This window comes from Gastrolobium bilobum, unplaced genomic scaffold, assembly GCF_033153095.1.
Source record: "Gastrolobium bilobum isolate Gb01-03AN ecotype WA unplaced genomic scaffold, APGP_CSIRO_Gbil_v1 utg8354, whole genome shotgun sequence".
NCBI classification, from domain to species: Eukaryota; Viridiplantae; Streptophyta; class Magnoliopsida; order Fabales; family Fabaceae; genus Gastrolobium; species Gastrolobium bilobum.
This window is the reverse complement of record NW_026898575.1, coordinates 14,665-28,790: the sequence shown is the minus strand read 5'-3', so window position 1 is coordinate 28,790 and position 14,126 is coordinate 14,665. Positions and strand designations below refer to the sequence as shown.

The following is a 14,126-nucleotide window of genomic DNA, read 5'->3' as shown; positions in this document are numbered from 1 at the left end:
ATAACAAACAACTTTCGCCGAAGGGGTGATGTGTATGCAAAGTGACAATATAACAGTAAGAATGAGAGAAAGTAATCATACATGTAGACTTTACATCCTATTTATAGAGTTTACCTGTGGGTATTGGATTCTGGACCTTCTGTGCTTCTACCAGCAACCCATGCCCATGTTTAATGTTGTCGTATTAGGATTGATATCCTCGATGAATATCCTCCCTTAATTATCTTAGATTTATATTTGGATTGCCCCTTGTTCGACTTAGTGATAAATGGGCCTCATAAATGAGTCCATAACAGTTTCCCTTAAACCAGGAAGTATGGGTGTCCAGGACGCCGGGGTGCATATGGCTTTAAGAATATTTTGAACTTCTACAGGTTTTACACATGTCTGGGTTCCTCGGAAAGTTATCCGGGTTTCTTGAACATTATCCTGGTTCCTGTAGTTTCTGTATATACCAGGGTTAAATACCAAATTCTTCAGACCTCCCTTTAAGAAGCATTCAGGAATTTGAACTTACAAAAATCCTGGATTTTTGTATTAGTTCCAAGGGTCCCAAGGGCTAATATATTTGCCCCATATCTCGTCAAATTGAACCTTCAGCTTGCCGAGATATTTTTCATGTTGTTCTAACCTAAGTTATAATTGAACTTGGATTGTTTTTATATCCTGATGACGAGTTGCCCTTGGGCCCATTTTCTATCAACTCGCTTTAACTGCTCAATGCAAAGCTCATTGTTATTGCGTTTCGTGAGCAAGTATTTCTCTTGGAATCTGGCTCTTTGCCTCTGTGTAATTTCTTATATCACAAGTATATATGAACCGGGATTATCTTCGTTTATCTGCAAAAATTATGCTTCCAAGATAAGGGTATCATACTGTGAAAACAATTATGAAACCCTTACACGTGGTAAATAATGATATTATTAGCGTGTTGTAAGCAGCTTACACCGTCTTTGTATTTCATGCATATTAAATGCACAAATCATTTCATCTGTTTAATCATTGCTTTTTTTGGGTGAATTGGTGATTATACCCTTGACCTGTGCCATTCAAAACACCATCTGTTACTCTTACTATTCATATTCCCCCCTTTCTTTCCTTCATTTTATATTTGCAATCGCAAATGTTTTGAGAAGTTTCCTCTGTGCTCTTCCTTTCTGATTTTCTTTCGTACGATAATTTCTCTTAAAGCACACTCCAAAACTCTTTTCATTTCAACTCAGGTACTTCCATTCTCACTGTGAATTCCTATATTTCTTTTGGTCAGTTTGAATATTTGAATCTGTTCATGTTTTTTGAATCTCCATTTCTCTGGCATTTTGAGTTTCTGAATGCTCTTGCATCTTTGAATCTTGTTGTTTTTCCCTCATATGATATTGTGTCTTGTGAAGTTGTTGGCTATAATTGTCCTTGTATGATTTTCCTGGTATTTCTGAGTAAGTATACATTTTCTATTTGAAGACTTTAAACAAATCATCCATATTTCTTTTATCCCCAACAAAGGGTTTGATGTTTATCATTCTAAATGACATAAGTTATGTCATTTTAGGAGAGAGATGACACAAGGAATGAAAATCATGGAAGAGAAAGTGGGTGGTTTTTTTTAATTTAAATTTTAAATAAAAAATATTATTTTGTGTCTCTCTCTCTCTCTCTCTTAAAATGACATAACTTTATGTCATTTAAAATGACAACATTTTCCCCTTCTTTTATCCTCAAGAAATCATCTATATTTCTTTTATTCCCAGAACGGTGTCAGTGATGAAGGTTAGGAAGGAGATGAAGAAGAACTGCTCAAGAAGATTCCTCTTGGTCTTCGATATTGGTTCTAGGGAACGCCCATAACTGAAGAGGAGAGACGTGAAGCAATGTTCGTGGATATCGCGGTGGAAGTAGTAGAGGTAGATCCAGGCTATCAAACCCCAGGATTCCTAATAACCTTATTGGACGGGGTCGAAGTTCGAGTGCGTGGGGTAGAGGTCGTCCTTTTTCGAACACTCGTATCCCACAATATTTTCCTAGAACTCGATCAGAACCTTCTAAGATAATTTCCCATCCGAACTCGGATGTATCATCTTCTTCTCAGGTTCCCCCAAGATCTTCAAAACTTATATAGAACGGTCCTTGTTATTCTTGTGTGTTTTTAAGTTTCAAACTTATAGAGAGACGCTGTGGCTCTTTAGCCGAGTCCACTTTGTCAAGTTGTCGCCATGGAGATGTTTCAGGATCTTTCTCGACTTCTGGTGATGCAAATGATCCAATTTTAATTTCGGATAAATCTACAAGTTTATCGACTAATGATTCTTCAACTAGTAACTATTTTGATTCAGGTATGCCCATCCATTTCTTCTGATTATACTTCTCATTGTTTTAGGTATTTATGGGTTCATCTTCGTCAGAGATTGTAGAGGAGTCTCGCTCTGCTGAGTCAGATTTTGAGTCTTCTTCTGCCACATTAATATCCCAGTATCCCTGGGTAACTTATAAAGTTTTGAGTACTATATCCGAGATGAGCGTGGAGGATGTAATAGAGTTCAATGTCGTCAACCTAGAAAATTACGACATCATTCCTCCCCACTTAAATGAACTGGTTTGCTCAGGGAGGAATCCAGATAAGCCTTTTTTCTTCTTCTTTTACCGAGATCTTATCACCAAACTCGATATTCAGTTTCCTTTAATCGAATTTCAAATTTGTATCTTAAACTATCTCCATATTGCTCCTACTCAACTCCACTCGAATGGTTGGGGCTTTGTTAAAGCGTTTGAGCACTTCTTTGCTTATCTTACTTTACCTTGCACAGTTTCTGTTTTCTTTTTCTATTTTCAAGCCATTACATCTCGTGGCCGTGAGCCTCCGGAAAGAAAGAGTTGGGTTAATATCTGGGGTCATCTCTCATGAAATTTTTTTCACATTTATTCTGATTCCTTTAAGTTACTGCTCAACCCGAGAAAGAATCCTAGTTCCTTTGCTCCTCTGAGGCAGAGGATATAGAGGGAATATTTCCCTTATATTGGTCTCCTGACCATTACAATTGTGTCCTTCCAGTTACTGTTTTAAGGAAAATGAGTTGTCCGACATTGAGGTTAATACGGTCATTTCCATGACGACATATTTCGAAGTGCATGGTTATGCTAGCGTCGCATCATTCATTTTCAATAGGAGTTAGATTTGGAAATAAGTATGATTTCTCTACTATTTGCTTATTTGATATTTGTGGTATAATATTCCATCTTAACATGATTCCATTATTTTTTTATTTGCAATTCCAAATATGGAGGGACAGCCAGATGAACACCTGAGTTTCTTGGCCACATTTAGGTTGAGGAAAAAAGACCGCGATTGTCGACCTGACATCCCGGAAGAGGAAAACTTCTGACCCAATAACTAAGAAGAATCTTGCCAGAGATAAGTCCAAAGAGACCCCGGCTGATAAAGAAAAAGATATGCTGGCGTCTGCACAGGTTTTGGCAACTACCAATCAGACTGTAACATCCCGTCTAATTAGGAATTTATTTAAACTGCGATTAGGAATGTGGCAGAGCACGTGCCTTCGGATTTTATATAAATGCTTGCTTTAGGGGCGAGTTAAATTAAAGTAGAGAATTATTTGTATTACCATAGAAGGTGAGTATCTATGTTATGCATGTGAAATTCTAGTTATAAGTATAGGAAGAATTTAATTATGACATATAGCTATTCCCCAAGAATGGAATTAAATTCAATTTGATGAAGTAGTGGGATAACAATTATGATGAATATTTATTGTAGGCAATTGACACCCTTGTTAAAAATATAGGGACAAATGAAGATAACATATAGAAAGTGTAACACTAATTAGAACTATATGAGTATTCATTAGAGGTATGTGATTAATTTTATTTCAAAGAACAAACCCTTTATTGGACTTATATATTTGGAACCACCCTCCATTAGGGCCACGGCCCAAATCTCCAAAATTGAAGCCAAAAAATCAGCCCAAGGTACTTCTCCACATGACCCCTTATCTTACCCCAAACAAATCTTACATGTCCGCCTATTATTGGTAGAGAATCAGCCACTTGTTTCCCTCATCACTGCATGCGCATGGTGTAATGGAGAAAAGGAACTCTGATTGCTTGTATCATTGTCCAAAGTTACTCACACAAAGCACCCTCAAACCCCTTCAGCCCTTGTGCGCATGAACGGAGAAAAAGCCTAGCATCTTCTGGTCTCTGGTGACCCTTTTATCAGCATTCAAACCATTATGGTAGTACTTCCTAGGCGCTGTTTGGGGGAGACTGTACGGGGGGGATTTAATTTAGATACAGAAACAAAGTTGGGCCTCCTCTCATTCCAAATGACCATAGAAACCAATAGAGAAGAACCACCATCATCTAACTTTCCTTGCTTGTCATCTTTCGGTTCGGCCTTAGACATAACCGAGTGGAGAAGTAAACTCTTTGTTGCTTCCTAGCTCCACCCTACCATCCTCGGTTGATGAAGAGTCCCTCTGCATGCAGAATCGGCGATCCCTTCTTCTCCTTTCCAGCCGAAGCAACCACCATCAAGGAGGTGAGACATTTCTTCATCTCCTTACTTTCTATTTCATGAATCGGTTTAATGGGGTAAACTCCCTTGCATGTGGCTGAGTTCGTGGACTTGGGAGAGTAAAAGAGGGAGAACCTTGACGCCTATATTGGGGACTCTATTCTTGGCCATTTGAGAACCGTAGCTCACTTGGGAGGAGGTAATTAAACCTAAAACCTTAGACTCTTCACTCGGTCTGTCTCGGTTGTGGTATGCAGCCTAGGAGGATGTACATTTTTCATTCTCCTTGCTCCTAATTCTGTTGCATTGGAACCTTGGTGTAGACTAGCTTAAAGGATTGCTTGGAGCATGGAAATAGCTCCCTTTGGGTCTCAATTAATATGTTTCGTAGACTAGTGACTCTGCTTGTGTAAAAGATAAATTACAGCATGCTTATTGGTTCCTTTTAGCGCATCATTGGTCTTGTAGAAGAGGATAAATAAATGAACAAAATTATGACTTCTAGCCTCTAGCCTAAACCGTTTAGGTAGGTGCTAGAATCTTTAGCTATGCACATCAGTAAAATAATATGAAGACAGAAAACTAGTAGTGTGGCACATGTTTAAGTTGGATAAATCTCACACTAAAGGATTATTGATTTAATTTTAAGTCATGTAAGCAGTTTGATCTAACTAAAATTCTGAGCCTCTAGGGAATAGTTTTCGAAACTAAATCTGTATGTTTATGTAGTCTTAGAATTTTGTCAATTTTGAATTGAATAAAAATTACACACACTTAGTACCTTAAAAAAAAAAAAAATCGAATCAGAATGTGTTGGGGCTTTGGATTGTGGTGTTGTTAACAAGTAAATATAAGTCAAACGTTAGAATCCCTTTTGTCTTGGTTGTTCGGCCATTCATATACATGTTAGGGGGATACCTTGCCTTGGTTAATAAGCGATGGAGGCAGCAAGTGAATGTTTAATTAACACATGCTTAATTTAAATGAATAATGCTATGTTAAACAAAATAAGCTGAGAGTCCCTAATTAATGACCATAAAGACCGAATCTGTATGGATGAGGAACCTTGAGTGTTGACTATTGAGTATAAGTAATAAAACCAAACATAAGTCAGAAAATCTACTTAGTTAAAGACCTTGGAATTCGATTATAAAATTAAGTACCCAGAGGAATGGAAATTTCATATGATATGGGAAAAATGTATTAAAATTCTGATCTGAGTATTCTGTTAATTTAGGACAAGGTAACTAGTGTGGGATCATGTAGCTGTATCAAATTCTTAAGAATTTAAGATTTACTTGGCAGCATACTGTATGCCTCACTAGCACACTCTAGTTAGTGTAAATCAGGTTAGGTAATACTATATATGTAGCACTTAATCCATGGGCAAGGAGCCGAATTTACATGCATGTGTAACTAGCTTGGATTCTGTTAATTAAGGACAATTGGTATATTAACTTGAGTAAGAAATTAATATGGTGTAGGAGTTAGGGCAAACCGATCACAGAATAGAAATGAAAAGCATGAAAATTCGTTGATGAACTATGGGAATGGCATGGAACAAATTCTGATTTGTCACACATGTATTTTAGGTGCACATAATTCTTATTGAGTGAGCTGAATTTTGGTGCTGTTGATTATTGCTTGGACACAAGGTATGTGTAGGAGGTATTACCTAATGTGACTATTGGCTAGTGTATGGAATTGTGATGTGTTGCTCACATTTGTTCTATGTATGTTATGATGATGATGAGCCAATGGTAAGAATATGAAAGGATGATATGATATATGCATGCATTTTACATCATAATACATTTTTCTGTTGAGTGCGATTGCATAACATGGCATGTATACTTGATTCATGACATCTTGAATATATATATATTTGTATTGAGGACATGTGACTGAGCATGCATCATATAGGCATGCCTGGTACCAGGAGAGGGGACACTTGGCTTCAGTCCGCATAGGTTCCACAGTGGGATTCACCTTCATGGGAGCCATTAGGAATACCCACTGTGATGCTGACGGTGCTATGAGCGTAAAGGAAAAGGGCGTTATATACGCGTTATGATATATGATGAAAAGGATTAAATGTTTGAAGTGACTATTTATGATTTTGTGCCTAGTTAATATTGTTGTATTATGGTTTTGTTGCCACACTACTGGGATTTTCTCTCACCCCTTTGGGGCTGCTATTTTTACAAAATGGCAGGAGGACGTAAAAGCTTTTGAGGACTTGGATATTTGCTGACCTCTACTGTTTGGGCATGCTGCTATTGATGTGATATTTTATGGATGACTGTATGAAATTGAGAAGCTTGTATTACTGTGAACTATGATTTTATTAGTGCATTACGATTTTATGACCAGTAAGTATTTTGGAAACAGATGTTGAAACGTTTGCGAAAAGGATTTTGACATGTTATCTAAATGCTGAGTTTTGAAAAGTCTTTGCGAGCACTTTGTAAGTTGTCGTACTGGGGCTACAGACCTCCGATTTTCTTATAATTTATATGCACGCGTAGCCCCAGGTGTCTAGTTTCATTATATATAAACCTTGCAAAGAAATTCTGAAAGATCGATTTATTATGAATTTTACCAGCCAGGACATTTGTGATATTTACACTATTTTCTCTCTTATTTTGCGAGTTATGTTTCGAGGGGCAAACGAACTCCAAATCACTATTATTTTATATGAACGTGAAGCCCCAGATGTCTAGTTTCCAGATTATAAAGAATATATTTTTAAATCGTTGAACTGGATTTTATACGAATTTTTAAAGACAGCAAGGTCCATCAGGAAATTTATATTTTTAATAAGTTTAAGAAATTTTGTTTACTCTAATTTTTGTAATTAACCAGATCCCCTCTTTAGTTTTAATTGGCAATGTAAAAGTGAATTTTTTCAGTCTCTAAAATACTATTAAAGAACTCTAATTCCGCTTAGCAAACAACTCTCTTGGAGGCCTACAAGAGAGGGTGTTACACAGACCCATCCTCCTCCATCTCCCTCTGGCCTCTCTAAAAGTGACATTTTGCAGACTGGAGTTCCTAATGATCTTCGTGATTTCCTTTGTCATCCTACTCATTTTTTTGATTCCAACCCTTTTTATAATACTGAAATTAAGGAGCTGGAAGTGATTGAACTAAATGTTGTGAAGATAGCTTCTCTGGCGAGGCCTTTACTTTCTTTGAAAAAGAAATACATCAAGACTCTCGCCGAGATAAAGGCTGCTATGGAGGAGAAGGCTAAGATTTATGAAGAACTCCTTAAGGTGAAGGAGGATTTAAAAACTTCTAAGTCTGAATATACTTCTCTTGAGCCTTTGCATGTCAATAATGTCCAATCAATGAAGGATTTTAAAATAATGTTTGAGCGCAATGAGAATAAGTTGAAAGAGGCTGAAACTGATGTTCAATACTATCAAGTCGAGCTGGAGAAATCAACATTGGGCTCTTTCTAAAACAAATTAAGATCCTCAACCCTGGCATCGAGCTCAGCACAGAAGGCTTACATCACATGGCTTATGTCAACAATGGGCAATTAATCCCCCCTCACCAATCTCCTACAGGTGATTCTGTTACTCAGTTAGAGGGAGACCGAATTGAAGGAGAGAAAGAAGTCACTATTAAGGAGGTTGCCAGGGTAGATGTTGAGCAAGTGGAGAAGCCTGTAGAGTGAATAGTCAGGGTGCCGATTTTATTTGTAATTCTTTTTTTTGGGGTCTTTGAACCTTTTTTAGATTTGTAATGAATATTGTCAGGTTCTTACCCGATCTTTTCCTTTTAATATTTCCCTGGCACTTATTTGCTATTATTGATTTCATGATTTGTCATAGCTTTATCCTGAATAATAAGGTGTCATACGCCTAAAAGTTAGGCTCACTTGATAACTTAAATATATTTTCAAGTATTTCAAACCATATCAGGATTATTCCATTACAGGATGGATTATCTCATTATATTTATTAACTCGGATACAATTTTGGAGTATTATCGTTGACCTGGCCGTGGTCAAACTATATTGGAGGGATTCCACACTTTTCTTTGTCTTGTATTTATTTGCATGATGTTTTTGTTAATTTAACTTAGCATTTTGCAAAGTTGCTACTTGTGAAGGTAAATATTGGTTCCTTTAATTTGCAATTCGGGTTTTGTTACGCTACTTTTATCCAAGGTAAAGGCAATATTGTCATATGTCCTAGTTTGGTTTACCAACCATAATATGGAACATTTCGACTTGATCAGAGTCAGTTTGACAAATCACACCTGTATCTCGGATTTGTATATTGATGCATATAACACCTCACAATTTTAAATCAAGTAATTAAAATATTAAGTGAGCAATCAAGTGATGGATTAGTGAAAATCCAAAAGATTAGGCCAAAATACAAAGAAAGGGCAAAACGGTAATTAGCCAACACGCAGCCCTAGGAAGATAAAAATTGAGTAGAAGGTCTCAGATGGTAAAAATAACCCTGGAAATGGGTTCAGAACGAAAAATTGAGTGGACAGGCAAGTTTCAGAAAAATCAGTGAATAGTGTTTTTCGCGGGTAAAAATACCGCGGTACGATTGCACCGTAAAACGTGCCGATTGAGTTTTGAGCTCTAGGTTTCAAATATGAGTTAAAAATGGTCTAATGAGTTAGGAAATATGATTTCTTATAATATTCGATGAAATTAAGACAGTTTGGGGAAGCGTGCCAATGACGCGCATAATAGCTTAAAACAGTGTTTTCTCCGAACGAATGGAGGACTCTTAATTCATCTGATCAAGCATATTTAAAGGGGAATAGTTAATGTTAAAAATTTGAGTTTCTAAATAGGTTGTGAATTTACGGACGTTTAGTGGAATCGGAGGAAAATTCGGATTAGTTTTAAATCGCGTAAGGTGGCGGTGGGACCCACCCCACTTAAGTGACTTAAGCCACATGTGCTTGGCACTATTCATGCATCACTTTCCTCCCTCTTCTTGCTCAAACCCGCAGCCACCATAGCCCTTCCCCTCCAAGATTTCATTTCACCATAACTTAGCCATTTCTTCACCAAATCCATTGATTCTTGTCTTGAAATTTGATGGAAATGGCCTTCTAAATCCATTGGTGGTACTCCCAAGCCTTGAAAGCCACTAGATTTTGAGAAAAACCCTCCCCAAAGCTGCGGCCCTTTCCTTTAGATTTGTGAAAATGGTGTTGATTGATGCTCCAATGGTGGAGTATGTTTAGGAGGAGCCTTGTGCCAAGCTTTTGGGTGAGTTTCCTTGTGTTCCAATGGTTTAATTTTGTGGTTGAATTTATGAACCCTAAAGAGGGCTTGTTGGATTGATGTGTTTAGATAGCTCAATTGGAAAATGTTTGTACATGAATGTGTCTTAGAATGATGTGTAGTAGCCATAAATGCAATAAAAATTATTGATGAAAAATGTGAATTTTTAACTTAGAAAATTTTGAGGTTGTCATGACTTTGAGTTTTGAAAATGTGTTAGGATTGGATTGATGAGTTGTTGTATGATTGTATGTTGATATAATAGGATTGTATGAGGTGTGGAATGATTAAAGTTGTATGGAAATTCCTTGGAATGCCATAGGGTAAAATTCGATTCTTTGAGGAAAGATTGAGGAATTAATGTTGAAAAATGATTTGGATGATGATTTGTGTAGTTATATGGTGCTTAGATGGGTTGTGTTGTGCTTGGAGAGTGTTTGAATCAATGGAAAAAAATGAATTGTGTTAGAGACCTAAATGAGCCCAGAATGAAATATTTCGCAAAACGATGCGTAAATGTCGAAAAACGGAAAAACGACGATTGAACTAGCCTCTAAACAACCTAAGGGAGTGTTATAAAATGAGAAAGAAAATTTAAAAAAATAAATCTCACATTTACACTACAATGGCCGAACCATCAAGGGAGGATGGGAAGGATTTTTGTGTTTTTGCGTTTTGATACTATTTTACGAGTACTGATGGATGTACATTATTGTATAGGTTGCCGTACGTCGACCTGAATCCCGAATCTTGAATCAGTGAATTGCCCTTGGTCCGGGACCAAGTGGATTGAGGTAAGAAATTGGTTCATTGCATGTGTAATTATAAATTAACATGTATGGGTTGAACTGAGAGTGATTGGGAATGTCCTCTGTGTAGGCATTCCGCTGTGTACCGAGTTGAGGGATAAGCTGCTGCGGAGCTTGTGGAAACACGAATTAAGGTAACCTCTTGGTACTGGGGCTTGTTCCCCTTTTCTGTTCCACCTTTCCAGTTGATGGTAACGGTAGGAAGTGTGTATGAATAGTATATAACACATGAGCATGCATGCATTATTGCTATGGGTACTTATGTACCGAGTCTCTGGCCAGTAGACAGTTTTATTAGCCTTCGGGCATTTTCGGACTTCCGCTGGATAGGTCTCCAGGAGGGAGTTCCAGTTGACTGCGGTCATGGTGTGTGATCCGGGTAGGAGCACACTAGGAATGTCTTTGGCGTTTTGGTTGGTTTGGGCATCATGGTTGTGGTTTCTGTGAACACACCTTGGATGATACCCATAGGCTTATATATGCCGAGGGCGTACGTGGAATTGGGGTTACCATCCCGTATCGTCGTATTTTGTTTTCTTTATATTCCCCATTCTCTAAATCCCTTGCTATATCCCGTTTTCAAAGTGGTTGTTGTATTCTATTGATATGCATCAAAGTGAACCATTGGGTGGAGTTTCTCCAGAACCTCTTGGTTACTGAGATATATTCGTATATCTCACCCCGTCTCGGGGCATTTATTTCAGGAGGTAGCAGTGGAGCAGGAGCCTCGGGCAAGAGGCCCGCAGAGTGAGCGCTGGAGCGCTTCATATCTTGCATTTTGTTGGCCGTGTGGCCTAGGCTAGACTTAGGGCATGAACATGTCATTTGTATTTATTAGTAGCTTCATTAGCATCTTGTTCATGCCATTTTGTCTAAGTCTAGTAGTGATGTATTTGGTTATGTTGTCTTTTAAATTAAGTTGAAATTTTAGAAGAATGTAATTTGAAGTTTTAGTTTCAAGTTGTAATTTGTAAAGCCATATTGTAATAGTATTGATGCATGTCTAATTATGATGGAAGGGCCTTAGGCCTATTTTAGGTTATGATAATATGTATGATGGAAATATGCATGAAAAAGGTGTTAGTGATTGCAACTACTTAAGAATGATTAATATGGACTCTATGTTTAATAACTATAAACTGGATTGGGTTGTAAGTGCCCCAAGGCGTTGTTGGTCCTTGTGTGTGCCACCCATTGGATTATTACTGTATTATCATGTGTTTATTAGGTACATTTGAGGTTTAAATGATCTTTTACAAATTTGGGATTATTGGAAAAACAAAGGAAACTCTGGCGAATTTTCTGTAGAATTGGCAGATTTTAGGAAAACTTCGGGAGACCATATCTCCCTCCATAGAAGTCCCCTAGGGACGTGCCATACGCCATTTTGAAGGTTGAGATGTCCACTACCTTGTGTTAAAATATGAGGAAATTCTGGATTGATCTTCGGCCTGAAAAAAATAGAGAAACACGGACTGCCCATGTGCCCCTGCACCTGAGGCAGATTCTGGACCGGATTTGGGAAATTAATTCCCGCTTCGTTTCTCCGCCAAATTAAGCGTGTGATATATCAAAATAAAGTTTTAGATGTCTAGTTTGTAGGATAAATATTTGAGAGCAAATGGTTGAGTGGATTGAGTGCAGTAATTCGAGCAATGTGAGTGGTTTGGAGCTGTTTTTGGGGTTGTTTGGGCTAATTGCTTATCCAACTTCAAACGGCGATAACCGGAGCAAATGAGCTCCGAATTGAGCGTATGATAGCTTGTTAAAAAGGGAATTAAGTAATACAAAAATATAATCTGAGAAGAAGGGTTGGTTGCGATTGGTTTGGTCGCAGAAAAATTTAGAGTGAAACATGTTCGAATTGGTAAAAATGTAAAGTTGGAAATAGGCTAAGTGAGTTTATGGGAACTCCTTAGTAACTCATAATGAATGATGTAAGTTATAAAAATAGTTAAAATAAGTCTTCCGCAAGAGTTTACGGTTACGGTCACAGCTTTTAATTATTACGCTTTTTATGATTTAAATGCTCGCGTAATAGTCGGAAAAAATTTATTCTCGTTTTTTTAAATGAACTGCTGTGATTGTAACTGCGCTTAATATCATATTTAATGTTAACAATACCGGTACGTAACGGGCTGTTACATTTTATGGTATCAGAGCAGTTTTGTTAGGGAACTCTGATAATGAATATATAGTTGTGTTGTGTGTTGCATAGTTGTATGTAGATTCTTATCGATTACTGCATATGTGATTCCTTAGTGTGGGTCTGATCAACCCATTTCTTTGTGTTACATGCGTAGTCATCGTAAGAAGCCTGCGTGGCAACCTTGGAACACCAAATGTAAGTCCTTAGCCTGATGTTGTGGATGCAGTGTTGACTGCTCCATGGACAAGAGATGGCAGTAAGTAAAATATGAATATTATAGGACTTCAGGGAAACATACTTAAATGTTTTGTCTGACCTTGTAGATGAAATTTATAAAGCTGGATTGTAAGTGAAAGTTGTAAACAAATCTATGATATGTACGGTATTGCATGGATGAACCTTGTAGTACCATGAATAATAAAGATATATAATTGAGATGAGTCCATAGTATGGAAATGGTATGGGTAAAGCTTCCAAGTATGTGTGTAGTATAGTGTGTACAATGGACTTGGTGAATAGACTTCATCAAGGTGAAAGGTTTAGAACCTGTTGGATTATTGAAAATGGTGAACAGATATGCTTAGGCATGAGTTTGAATATTTTATGTTGACTAGAAGTTATAAGTCCTTGATGGATGATGTACACTTAAACAAAGTGAGATGGTTCATGCAGAGAAATAAATAGAATAATTGATGATTAATCCTATGGGATTTGACCACTTGAAATTATAATGTTGGTCAATTGTTAAATTGAGATGTATCGAAATATGGGATTTAAATCCATAAGGAGGTAGTATTGATTAAACATAGGCGAGATGAATTAATTATGTATTATATGTATAAGGAAGAAGTTGAGAGAATCGCCATGGATGGCATTGAACAAGGTTCATTGAGAGTATGATTGTCCGTAACGGAATAATGGTTTAGCTTGACCGATATGCCATGAAGGAAACAAATATGACTATATGTGTGCGTTAATGTGTGGAATTCTCCTTGGAAATGGCTACTATGTAGAGATTCAGGTGTTACGAAGCATAAGAGGATTGATCCATGATGGAGGTCTCTTGGAAATCTCAGAGAATGAATATCGTAATTTAAATGGCCTAATTACTTGTGGATGTTGTAATGCATTGTGAATAATACCTAATGGCCTGATGGCCAGTATACCTATTCTGATGAATAAACGGATAATAATCCAGTGATGGCCTAAGTGCCAGTATACATATATATGTATGTACACCTTGTGACGGCCTGAGCGCCTAATTATCCGTGTTGAGGTAAATTATTATATATATTTTTTTTTTGTAAAAGGACAAAGAGGCCGAATGAAATCCCCGATGATGGGAAGTATCTGAAGAGATTATATGATTAG

General features: G+C 37.3%; 1 long non-coding RNA gene across 1 annotated transcript; it reads left to right on the top strand.

Moving 5' to 3' along the window:
* The first annotated feature begins 4,701 nt into the window (after positions 1 to 4,701).
* Positions 4,702 to 6,824, top strand: LOC133317474 (uncharacterized). Its single transcript, XR_009752326.1, has 3 exons — positions 4,702 to 4,727; positions 6,121 to 6,183; positions 6,744 to 6,824. It is a non-coding gene; the product is annotated as an uncharacterized LOC133317474 (long non-coding RNA).
* The last annotated feature ends 7,302 nt before the right edge of the window (positions 6,825 to 14,126 follow it).